This window comes from Salvelinus namaycush, chromosome 20 (genome assembly GCF_016432855.1).
Source record: "Salvelinus namaycush isolate Seneca chromosome 20, SaNama_1.0, whole genome shotgun sequence".
Lineage (NCBI taxonomy): Eukaryota > Metazoa > Chordata > Actinopteri > Salmoniformes > Salmonidae > Salvelinus > Salvelinus namaycush.
This window is the reverse complement of record NC_052326.1, coordinates 32,615,676-32,628,486: the sequence shown is the minus strand read 5'-3', so window position 1 is coordinate 32,628,486 and position 12,811 is coordinate 32,615,676. Positions and strand designations below refer to the sequence as shown.

The 12,811-nt window shown below is 44.7% G+C and overlaps 1 pseudogene; it reads left to right on the top strand.

Moving 5' to 3' along the window:
* Nucleotides 1-2,072: 2,072 nt before the first annotated feature.
* Nucleotides 2,073-10,991, top strand: LOC120064767 (annotated as a pseudogene).
* The last annotated feature ends 1,820 nt before the right edge of the window (nucleotides 10,992-12,811 follow it).

Below are 12,811 nucleotides of genomic sequence, written 5' to 3'. Positions count from 1 at the left end.
TTCTACGCACCAGGTCTCCAGTGCGCATACACAGCCCAGTACGTTCTGTGCCAGCTACCCGCACTCGCCGTGCGAAGTGTGTCATTGTTCCGGTACAATTTGTGCCGGTTCTACGCACCAGGTCTCCAGTGCGCCTCCACAGCCCAGTACGTCCTGTGCTAGCTCCCCGCACTCACCATGCGGAGTGTGTCATCGTTCCGGCACCATCTGTGCTGGTTCTACGCACCAGGTCTCCAGTGCGCCTCCACAGCACAGTACATCCTGTGCTAGCTCCCCGCACTCACCGTGCGGAGTGTGTCATCGTTCCGGCACCATCTGTGCCAGCTCTACGCACCAGATCTCCAGTGCGCCTCCACAGCCCAGTACGTCCTGTGCCTCCTCGCACCATCCCTGAAGTGCGTGTCCCCAGTCCGGTACGTCCTGTGCCTGCTCCTCGCACTCGCCCTGAAGTGTGTGTCACCAGTCCGGTGCCACCTATGCCTGCCCCACGCATCAGGCCTCCAGTGCGCCTCACCAGTCCAGAGCTCCAGGCGACGGTCCCCAGTCCAGAGCTCCAGGCGACGGTCCCCAGTCCAGAGCTCCAGGCGACGGTCCCCAGTCCAGAGCTTCAGGCGACGGTCCCCAGTACGGAACTTCCTGAGACGGTCCGCGGTCCGGAACCTCCTGCGACGGTCCACAGTCCACACTTCCTCTGCACCAATGCCCAGTCCGAGCACGGCGTCCAGTCCCGCTCCATGGCAGGAGCCTTCCTCTGTGCCGATGTCCAGGCACGGCGTCCAGTCCCGCTCCAAGGCCGGAGTCTTCCTCTGCGCCGGTGCCCAGTCCGGGCACGGTGTCCGGTCCCGCTCCATGGCAGGAACCTTCCTCTGCGCCGATGTCCAGGCACGGCGTCCAGTCCCGCTCCATGGCAGGAGCCTTCCTCTGCGCCGGTGCCCAGTCCAAGCATGGCGGTCAACTCAGCTCCATGGCCGGAGCCTTCTTCGGCGCCGGTGCCCAGTCCGAGTGCGGTGTACAACCCAGCTCCATGGCCGGGGCCCTCCTCTGCCCCGATGTCCAGTCCGGGCACAGCGTTCTACCCGGCTCCATGGCCGGACCCGTGGTCTGGGCGGGGGCAAAGTCTCGCACCAGAGCCGCCACCGATGCTGGACCCCCACCCGGACCCTCCCTATAGAGTCAGGTTTTGCGGCCGGAGTCCGCACCTTTGGGGGGGGGGGGGGGTACTGTCACGCCCTGACCATAGAGAGCTTTTTATTCTCTATTTTGGTTAGGTCGGGGTGTGACTAGGGTGGGTGATCTAGTGTGTTTATATCTATGTTGGCCTGGTATGGTTCCCAATCAGAGGCAGATGTTTATCGTTGTCTCTGATTGGGGATCATATTTAGACAGCCATTTCCCCACTGGTTTTTGTGGGATCTTGTTTCTGTGTAGTTGCCTGTGAGCACTGCTTGAGCTTCACGTTTCGTTTGCTGTTTATTGTTTTTGTGAGTTTCCTTTATTAAACATGTGGAACCCAAATCACGCTGCACGTTGGTCTGGGTATATTTCCAGTTCGTACGACGAGCGTGACATTGTGGCTCTATCCCATAAATAACGTTCTGAGAACCATATGTTTCTTAGAGCTTGGTGAGAGTGTGGTTGTCTTATGATTATTTTATTCTGGGAATGGTGCAATATACCCAGCTGGCACAAAACGTTCTGAGAACCATGTGTCTCTTAGGTGGGAATTTCAGTACTTAAACATAACGTTTCCTACAGGTTTCTTCAGGGTTCTATTTAAAGTAATGTTTTCAAATTGTTCAGAGAACGTCAAGAAACAACATTCTTCTGTGCGAATTTCAGTACTTCAGCATAATGTTTTTTACAGGTTTCCTCATGGTTCTATTTGTCTGTGCCCAATAATGTTCGTACCTGGTTTTGTGCTGCTACCATGTTGTGCTGCTGCCATGTTGTGTTGCTACCATATTCTTGTCATGTTGTCACTCCACTAGGGCTCTCACCTACTCCCTGTAGGCTGTCTCATCATTGTTGGTAATCAGGCTTACCACTGTTGGGTTGTCAGCAAACTTGCAGTCATGGATGAGCACGGAGTACAGGAGGGGGCTGAGCAAGTACCCCCGTGGGGCCCCCATGTTGAGGATCAAATGCGGAGGTGTGGAGGTGCTGTTACCTACCTTCACCACCTGGGGATGGCCTGTCAGGAAGTCCAGGACCCAGTTGCACAGGGTGGAGTTCAGACCCAGGGCCCTGAGCTTAGTGATGAACAAAAGATGAACAAAATAAGTTGGTATGGGGAACAATGGTAATTGCTGAGTGGACACAGAGAGGTACAAAGTTGTTGTAAAAGGCGCTCTTTTCTAAGAAAGAGCCTGAAACAAATCCAAGACAGAAATGATCTGGGTCTGTGTGACCTGAGAGAGATATGGAATGGGAAGGAAATGAACTGTGCTCCTTTCTAAAAATCACTGGGGTCTATCATTGTGCAAGTTTTACTGTAACTTTAATGCATTCTGTAAAACTGTGACATAATTTTGTGGATATCAATGTTTAGGTGGCAACAATATTTCAGGGGTTATAGAAGACAACAATAGAAGACAGCAGTATTTGGGTATGGCAAAATCTCAAATAGCCTAACATGTTAGTGCTTTCAGAAAGTATTCATACACCTTGACTTATTCCATATTTTGTTTTGTTACAGCCTGAATTCAAAATGGATTAAATATATATCACCTATCTACACACAATACCCCATAAAGAAATGTTTGTTTTTTATTGAAAATGAAATACAGATATATCTAATTTACATAAGTATTCACACACCTGAATCAATACATGTCTTTCTGGGTCTTGAATAGCTTTGCACACCTGGATTGTACAATATTTGCACAATATTCTTTTTAATGGCCAAATAATAAATGTTTAAATATATAATTGTTTTTATGGATGGTTTATTATGAGATTTTAGGTTTTATTTATTCGCACCAAAGAAAAGTGAAAGACAAAAGAGTACAGATTAAAAAAACAGCTATAAACAGTGAGGTTGGAAACCCAAAGGGGCTTATATGAAAACCGCACCACAAATATAAGTTTAAAAAAATTTAAGTTTGTTCAATCAGTTAAACTAAGCATATTAATCATAATTGTACATATACTCAGTATACAAGAAAAAACGTGTGTGTGAGAGAGAGAGAGAGAGAGAGAGAGAGAGAGAGAGAGAGAGAGAGAGAGAGAGAGAGAGAGAGAGAGAGAGAGAGAGAGAGAGAGAGAGAGAGAGAGAGAGAGAGAGAGAGAGAGAGAGAGAGAGAGAGAGAGAGAGAGAGAGAGAGAGAGAGAGAGAGAGAGAGAATTAGGCTACATGGAGGGGATTATTGGTTAGTTTGGGTCATCAGGCTGACCCCCAGTCTTCGCTTGAAGTTATTGAGGGATGATGAGGTTTTGGCAATGTGAAGATAAGAATTCCAGAGTATGGTACTGTACCTCTGTATCTGATAGAGAAATGACTATGTGAGGTGCGGCAGTTGGAAGGGTGAAGGTTATCACAGTGTATTGTGTTATATAGGTGGATTTCAGAATTAACCTGGAAGAATCCATTGAAGGGTACACTGTCTGGGAGGTATGAGTATTTGTAGATTAAAGTACATAATTGGCGTACATTCATGTCGTAAATACCTGGCTACCCCTACCCCGGTCAACTGCCCGGCACCCTCCACAGCAACCCACCAAAGCCCCCACCATTTCTCCTTCACCCAAATCCAAATAGCTGATGTTCTGAAAGAGCTGCAAAATCTGGACCCCTACAAATAAGCCGGGCTAGACAATCTGGACCCTCTCTTTCTAAAAGTATCTGCCGAAATTGTTGCAACCCCTATTACTAGCCTGTTCAACCTCTCTTTCGTATCGTCTGAGATTCCCAAAGATTGGAAAGCTGCCGCAGTCATCCCGCTCTTCAAAGGGGGTGACACTCTAGATGCAAACTGCTACAGACCTATATCTATCCTACCCTGTTTTTCTAAGGTCTTCGAAAGCCAAGTTAACAAACAGATGACCGTCCATTTCGAATCCCACCGTACCTTCTCCGCTATGCAATCTGGTTTCAGAGCTGGTCATGGGTGCACCTCAGCCACGCTCAAGGTCCTAAACGACATCATAACCGCCATCGATAAGAGACATTACTGCGCAGCCTTATTCATCGACCGGGCCAAGGCTTTCGACTCTGTCAATCATCACATTCTTATTGGCAGACTCGACAGCCTTGGTTTCTCAAATGATTGCCTCACCTGGTTTACCAACTACTTCTCTGATAGAGTTCAGTGTGTCAAATCGGAGGGCCTGTTGTCCGGACCTCTGGCAGTCTCTATGGAGGTGCCACGGGTTCAATCCTTGGGCCGACTCTCTTCTCTGTATACATCAATGATGTTGTTCTTGCTGCTGGTGATTCTCTGATACACCTCTACGCAGACGACACCATTCTGTATACTTCTGGCCCCTCTTTGGACACTGTGTTAACTAACCTCCAGACGAGCTTCAATGCCATACAACTCTCCTTCCGTGGCCTCCAACTGCTCTTAAACGCAAGTAAAACTAAATGCATGCTATTCAACCGATCACTGCCCGCACCTGCTCGCCCGTCCAGCATCACTACTCTGGACGGCTCTGACTTAGAATACGTGGACAACTACAAATACCTAGGTGTCTGGTTAGACTGTAAACTCTCCTTCCAGACTCACATTAAGCATCTCCAATCCAAAATTAAATCTAGAACCGGCTTCCTATTCCGCAACAAAGCATCCTTCACTCATGCTGCCAAACATACCCTCGTAAAACTGACTATCCTACCGATCCTTGACTTCAGCGATGTCATTTACAAAATAGCCTCCAACACTCTACTCAACAAACTGGATGCAGTCTATCACAGTGCCATCCGTTTTGTCACCAAAGCCCCATACACTACCCACCATTGCGACCTGTACGCTCTCGTTGGTTTGCCCTCGCTTCATACTCGTCGCCAAACCCACTGGCTACAGGTTATCTACAAGTCTCTGCTAGGTAAAGCCCCACCTTATCTCAGCTCACTGGTCACCATAGCAGCACCCACTCGTAGCACGCGCTCCAGCAAGTATATCTCACTGGTCACCCCCAAAGCCAATTCCTACTTTGGTCGTCTTTCCTTCCAGTTCTCTGCTGCCAATGACTGGAACGAACTGCATAAATCTCTGAAGCTGGAAACACTTATCAGTGTTTATCACACTTATCAGTGCTCTGACAGCACCAGCTGTCAGAGCAGCTCACAGATTACTGCACCTGTACATAGCCTATCTATAATTTAGCCCAAACAACTACCTCTTCCCCTACTGTATTTATTTATTTATTTTGCTCCTTTGCACCCCATTATTTCTATTTCTACTTTGCACATTCTTCCACTGCAAATCTACCATTCCAGTGTTTTACTTGCTATATTGTATTTACCTCGCCACCATGGCCTATTTTTGCCTTTACCTCCCTTATCTCACCACATTTGCTCACATTGTATATAACTTATTTTTCTACTGTATTATTGACTGTATGTTTTGTTTATTCCATGTGCAATGCAACTCTGTGTTGTTGTATGTGTCAAATTGCTTTGCTTTATCTTGGCCAGATCGCTGTTGCAAATGAGAACTTGTTCTCAACTAGCCTACCTGGTTAAATAAAGATGTTTTTTTTATTTTTTTAAATAGACAAGAAATCGAGTTCTTAAACAAAGGTGCAGATGGGGCCAGGTAATTAGAGGAGGTGGCTAGTCTTGCAAATGTATTTTGTACGATGAGTAATTTGTGTAGGTAGGAGGCATATGTACTGGCCCAGACAATATTACAGTAAATTAGATATGCCTAAATTAAGATAGTATACAGTAGAGTTAGGAAGCTTGCCTGATGAACCAAACCACTCATCTTTCTGATGATACCAAGATTTCATCACTTTGCTACAGACAAATTGAATATCTCTCCAGGATAACTTTTCATCAATTAGAACTCTGAGGAATCTAGTGGTGTGACTTGTTCCATTTCATTCCCACCAAAATGAGATTCTGGCTCTTTTTCTTTTTTCCTTTTTTTTTAACAATATTTCTTATTCTTACTAATGAATACAATAAATATAGTTGTTTTTACATTTAAAGATAATTTGTTTATCTCGAACCATTCAGAAAATTTAGCCATACCTGAGTTGGCTTCATTAATTATTGAATCAAAATTCTTGTGTGATAAAAGCAAATTGGTGTCATCAGCAATTTTCTTTTATTATAAAAATGACACCGAACAAAACAATAAACACTACAAAAACAAACCGTGAAGCTAAAGGCTATGTGCCCTAAACAAAGTCAACTTCCCACAAAGACAGGTGGAAAAAAGGGCTACCTATGTATGGTTCTCAATCAGAGACAACGATAGACAGCTGCCTCTGATTGAGAACCACACCCGGCCAAACACAAAGAAATAGAAAACATAGAAATAAAGAAACTAGAATGCCCACCCTAGTCACACCCTGGCCTAACAAAATTAGAGAATAAAAGCCTCTCTATGGCCAGGGCGTGACAAAGACACTGATTTAACCAGAGAGGCACCAATCTCATCATGACCTGCAGATGATATCTTTAAGTTACCAATTACCTCGATCACCTCCATTACAGTTGACATGATCATTAGAAATTATTCAATGCCCAAAATGTCAGATAGGGACTGTTAATCTTGGGGTGAAAAATAAACAGTGGACTCCATATGTTCCATGTCCTAAACTAGCATTTTGGCTTCCAAACTGTGTGTTGGATCTGTTTGGGTTCCCTGACCTCCCTGATTGAGAGGTGACATTGACTTGCCCTTCAGTGACCTCTGGATTTCGGCTCTTGCTCACAACTCTTGTGGTAGTCTCAAGTCTTAATAATAACTTCATTTTAGCCCCTTTAGTTACATCATAATAATGAACTCAGGGAGGCTCAGTTTGGTGAAATTCTTGTCTTTTTTCTTTTTGGAGGCTTCTGTCTTCTGTCTCGTGTATATCTCCCCTCTATGTTGGTTGGTCCTGTCCTCTCCTCTCCTGTCTTCTCCTCTCCTTTCATGTCCAGCGTGGATACAGTATCTTGTCCTCTCATCTAACTGGGGGATGGGGGAGTGGGCGTGGAGTGTACTTTAACTGTGAGGGTTGTGTCTGTACCAGCACAGTGGTCATTGAGGAACATACAGAGCAAGTGCACAGAGCCTGAAATAGTAGTCTGCTCTATGCGCTGGGACAGTGCTCAGTAAACCAGGACTTTGATCTCTCTCAGCCGTGTGTATCCTGCTCTGCTCTGCTCTCTCGCTCCTCATCTTATCCTCTCATTGCTGCTCTCTGCTGCTCACGGTAAGCCTCCTGATGTGGAGTCTTCTCTTCCCTTCATTGTTAATGCTAAATTGTAATTATTTCGCTTCTATGGCCTATTTATTGCCTTACCTCCCTAATGTTCTACATTTGCACACACTGTACATAGATTTTTATTTTGTGTTACTGACTGTATGTTTGTTAATGTGTAACTCTGTGTTGTTGTTTTTGTCACACTGCTTTGCTTTAACTTGTCCAGGTCGCAGTTGTAAATCAGGTTGATTTAACCTACCTGGTTAAATAAAGGTGAAATAAAAAAATAAAAATGATCTTGCAGGATGCATCCTAAATGGCACCCTATTCAAATCAAATGTATTTATAAAGCCCTTCTTACATCAGCTGATATCTCAAAGTGCTGTACAGAAACCCAGCCTAAAACCCCAAACAGCAAGCAATGCAGGTGTAGAAGCACGGTGGCTAGGAAAAACTCCCTAGAAAGGCCAAAACCTAGGAAGAAACCTAGAGAGGAACCAGGCTATGAGGGGTGGCCAGTCCTCTTCTGGCTGTGCCGGGTGGAGATTATAACAGAACATGGCCAAGATGTTCAAATGTGCATAAATGACCAGCATGGTCAAATAATAATAATCACAGTAGTTGTCAAGGGTGCAGCAAGTCAGCACCTCAGGAGTAAATGTCAGTTGGCTTTTCATAGCCGATCATTAAGAGTATCTCTACCGCTCCTGCGGTCTCTAGAGAGTTGAAAACAGCAGGTCTTCTAGGGATAATTAGGAGGCCTGCGTCTTGTGACTGTAGCGTATGTGTAGGTATGTACGGCAGGACCAAATCGGAAAGATAGGTAGGAGCAAGCCCATGTAATGCTTTGTAGGTTAGCAGTAAAACCTTGAAATCAGCCCTTGCCTTAACAGGAAGCCAGTATAGGGAGGCTAGCACTGGAGTAATATGATCAAATCGTTTGGTTCTAGTCAGGATTCTAGCAGCCGTATTTAGCACTAACTGAAGTTTATTTAGTGCTTTATCCGGGTAGCCGGAAAGTAGAGCATTGCAGTAGTCTAACCTAGAAGTAACAAAAGCATGGATTCATTTTTCAGCATTATTTTTGGACAGAAAGTTTCTGATTTTTGCAATGTTACGTAGATGGAAAAAAGCTGTCCTTGAAACAGTCTTGATATGTTCGTAAAAAAAGAGAGGGTCCAGAGTAACGCCGAGGTCCTTCACAGTTTTATTGGAGACGACTTTACAAATATCAAGATTAATTGTCAGATTCAACAGAAGATCTCTTTGTTTCTTGGGACCTAGAACAAGCATCTCTGTTTTGTCCGAGTTTAAAAGTAGAAAGTTTTCAGCCATCCACTTCCTTATGTCTGAAACACAGGCTTCTAGCGAGGGCAATTTTGGGGCTTCACCATGTTTCATTGAAATGTACAGCTGTGTGTCATCCGCATAGCAGTGAAAGTTAACATTATGTTTTCGAATGACATCCCCAAGAGGTAAAATATATAGTGAAAACAATAGTGGTCCTAAAACGGAACCTTGAGGAACACCGAAATTTACAGTTGATTTGTCAAAGGACAAACCATTCACAGAGACAAACTGATATCTTTCCGACAGATAAGATCTGAACCAGGCCAGAACACTGCACCGCCTGCAACCGTAGGGCTCTCCAGAGGGGGTTACCGGTCTGCAGAATGCATCACCGGGGGCACACTGCCTGCCCTCCAGGACACCTACAGCACCCGATGTCACAGGAAGGTCAAAAAGATCATCAAGGACACCAACCACCCGAGCCACTGCCTGTTCACCCCGCTATCATCCAGAATGCGAGGTCAGTACAGGTGCATCAAAGCTGGGACAGAGAGATTAAATAACCACTAGCCGGCTACCACCCGGTTACTCAACCCAGCACCTCAGAGGCTGCTGCCCTATATACATAGACATGGAATCACTGGTCACTTTAATAATGTTTACACACTGCTTTAATCATTTCATATGTATATACTGTATTCTATTCTACTGTATTTTAGTCAATGCCACTCCAGCATTGCTTGTCCTAATATTTATATATTTCTTAATTCCATTATTTTACTTTTTGATTTGTGTGTATTGTTGTGAATTGTTAGATACTAGTTGCACTGTTGGAGCTAGGAACACAAGCAGTTCGCTACACTCGCAATAACATCAGCTAAATATGTGTATGTGACCAATACAATTTGATTTGATTACTTATTTCTCATGCAGGCTCTTTCCGTATGGTCTGACAATTCTCCAGACAAATTTTTATTTGTAAATATGATATCCACAGAAATAATCTGTAACAGTCCAGAGCTCTGGTGGTACTCTGGTGGGTTGCGTGTCATAGAGATTCTTATGACACTGTATTCATTTCTCTGATTTATTTCTGTATTTTCTCATGGTCCTGTAATGGATAAACTACCACCTACAGGTCATGAACAAGCACTAGCATAGCAACTCATCCTGGTACGAAGACAACCACACAGACCAGAACAACGCCTCGCAGCGCATGGCTCTTCGTGGCCGGCCTGACGCTCAACGCCCTGGTGGTGTGGGTCAACTGGCGCCTGCTCAGCAGTTGCAACGGCTGTGCTCTTCTGTGTGCTCAATGTAGGCGTGTCGGACCTGCTGATTATAGTGGTGGTGCCCTTCTCCATCCTGTAGGCCATGTTGGAGAACGTGTGGTTGTGGGGACACTTCCTGTGCCGCTTCACCTTCCTCGTTTGTGTCATCAACTTCTACAGCAGCTCCTTCTTCCATGGTCTATATGATGGTGGAGCACGACCTGTCCGTGGTGCGCTCCGGCCCCACGAACTTGTGGCCCCAAGCAGACAGGCTCAGGGGGTTCCTCTGTGTCCTGTCCGTAGTTCTAGGCCTGCTTGATAACGCAAAGAATATATATAGGACACCACTCCTTTGCATGTTTTTATTGCTGCACAAACGTTTTGGGTATGAGCCCTTCTTCAGCGTGCAAGGCAATGACAATCAATGTCAACTGAACAATACCACAGAGGTGGGCATAATTATAAATTCACAGTCAGTATTGGCCTAATCAAGAGATCCCAGCAGAGAGCTGTGATGGTAACATGACAAACTAATAAAGATACTGTATATAGACACACAATGCAAATACATTATGATGTCATTACCTGCTGGATAACGCCCATGTGACGCTGCTGGGGTGGGACGAGCTGGAATGCTACATCTATCAGCACAACTTTGTGGACTGGTATGCTGCCCACACCTTCCTCTATCTGATCTTCCAGTTCCTGGGCCCGGCGGCCATCATCATGACCTTTAACATGCTGACTCTGCAGGCGGTGTGGACCAGACCTGAAGGGCTGGTTTAGGGGAAAGAGCAGGGGGAGCTGTGGCTGGTTCATCTGTACTCCCTATTGTTTGTGCTGTGCTGGCTGCCCTTCCACATTGTCTTGCCGCTGCTGCTGGTGAACTAGCTGAACCCGAGGGTGCTGAGCTACCAGACGGTGGTCCAGGCCCTGTCACGGTTCCACTGCCTGGCCATCCCCATCCTCTACAACTTCCTCAGCAGGAGTTTCTGTGGCAACCTCATCGCCAACTTGGCTCGCCACCTGCCAGGGGAAGAGACGAGAATTACGTCAACGCAGGGGTAAAGGGAGGACGGCGGCCAATGAGAAGGCAAAGGAGTTGAGTGACGCCTGCACCAGCCAATCAGATGTGGAGTCTTAACCCATTGTTGCGCAGTAACAAAACTAATGTAGTGGAATGTCCCTTTGCCATGCTTAATGTCTCCCTCAATAAAGTGCATGATGGAATAAGCTAGCGGTTACTTTCTTTTCCTCTGTCACGCACTTCCTGTTTCTCGTTGCTGTAATGAAGGGCCCCCCAGTGGCATAAAATTTCCAGGAAGGGAATATCGTCCATGTCCTGTGTCCATAAACACTGATGTCGAGGAATGCAGAAACTGGCTTAAGCACAGATCAAGTTAGTGGTGACTAATTCTACATTTTGTGAAGAATGATTTGATTATTGTAAAAATTACCTGTAAATTAATATTATAATTAGCTTATTCGTTTTCTATTCAGAATGCTTTTTTTATACCACGTAGTTTTTTCTCACGATGTTTCATTGTAAAATCTTAAAACCTACTGCTATAATCTCTTCAATAACACTATATTAACAAGCTACTAAACATTAGCAATAAACCAGCTTCAGGATATGGATATATCAACTATCCAATTACTGTTCTCCTTACTCTGAAATGTTTGGTTGGTTATGGATCACAACTTTCATGTCTTCTTCATATATGAACAAACAAGTTACTAACCTCAAAATGAATGTCATGCTGCCTGTATATTCTTGTCACATTCACAAGAAAAAACAGATGACAACTTAACTGTCAATAGTTTTGGTACAGGCCAGGTTGTCACTACCTGGCTATGCTGACATCTTGCTGCTCTGAGGAATCAGGGGTACGTCCCAAGTGGTACCCTAGTAGTGGTGAAATAGTACATTGGAAATAGGGTGCTATTTGAGACGCAACCAGGATTCATTAGCAGGTTTCTGTGGCTTGGCCTGAGCCGACACTACAGAATTCTTGAATGATATCGTCTGCCTTCTCATGTCTCCTCACAATCTACAGTACATGCTGCCTCCCCATGGCCGACACTGGAAATGAGTGTTTCAGGTTCATTTACCACACACACACACACACACACACACACACACACACACACACACACACACACACACACACACACACACACACACACACACACACACACACACACACACACACACACACACACACACACACACACACACACACACACACAACCTTGCATAGCAAAACACTATACATGTACAGAGACAGATCCATGCCTGAGTTTTGCTTAACCATTCAAGTCAATTCATTATAATGACAAAATACCCAGAAACATATTATGAACATTTTATTCTGTTGCTTTGTTGTATGGTGTTGTTTTCTATTTCTTTCTTTTTTTAAGCAGATAAAGGTTTCACATTAAAATATGAAATACCCCCAAATCTATAAATAAAACACCACAGGTTGGACAGTAATTGTATTGACAGCAAGCTTGAATGAGCCATGAATCATGAACATGAGTAGAAAAACACTGCAAAAAAAAAGAGAAGCTTACACTATTTACAGACACAAAGTCATTGGAGATTTTCATTTTCAGTTAAAAAAAGACTAGCGGTATGATCATACTAGAGTAGATTTGTAAGTCTCAATATTCAAGCAACATGGTCCTTGTGGTATTATTATAATAGTCTCTAATGTGGCCACTAGCAAAACATTCTCAGCACAAGGCCAATGATTTCTCTTACTAATGATCATTTTGTACAGTTGGGATGATAATCGAGAATGACGTCTGCGACTTTTGGTTTTGAAACCCTTTTTCTTTTGGAGGTGTGGCAGTTCACCAAAACCTTACCAATAATTGCAATACAT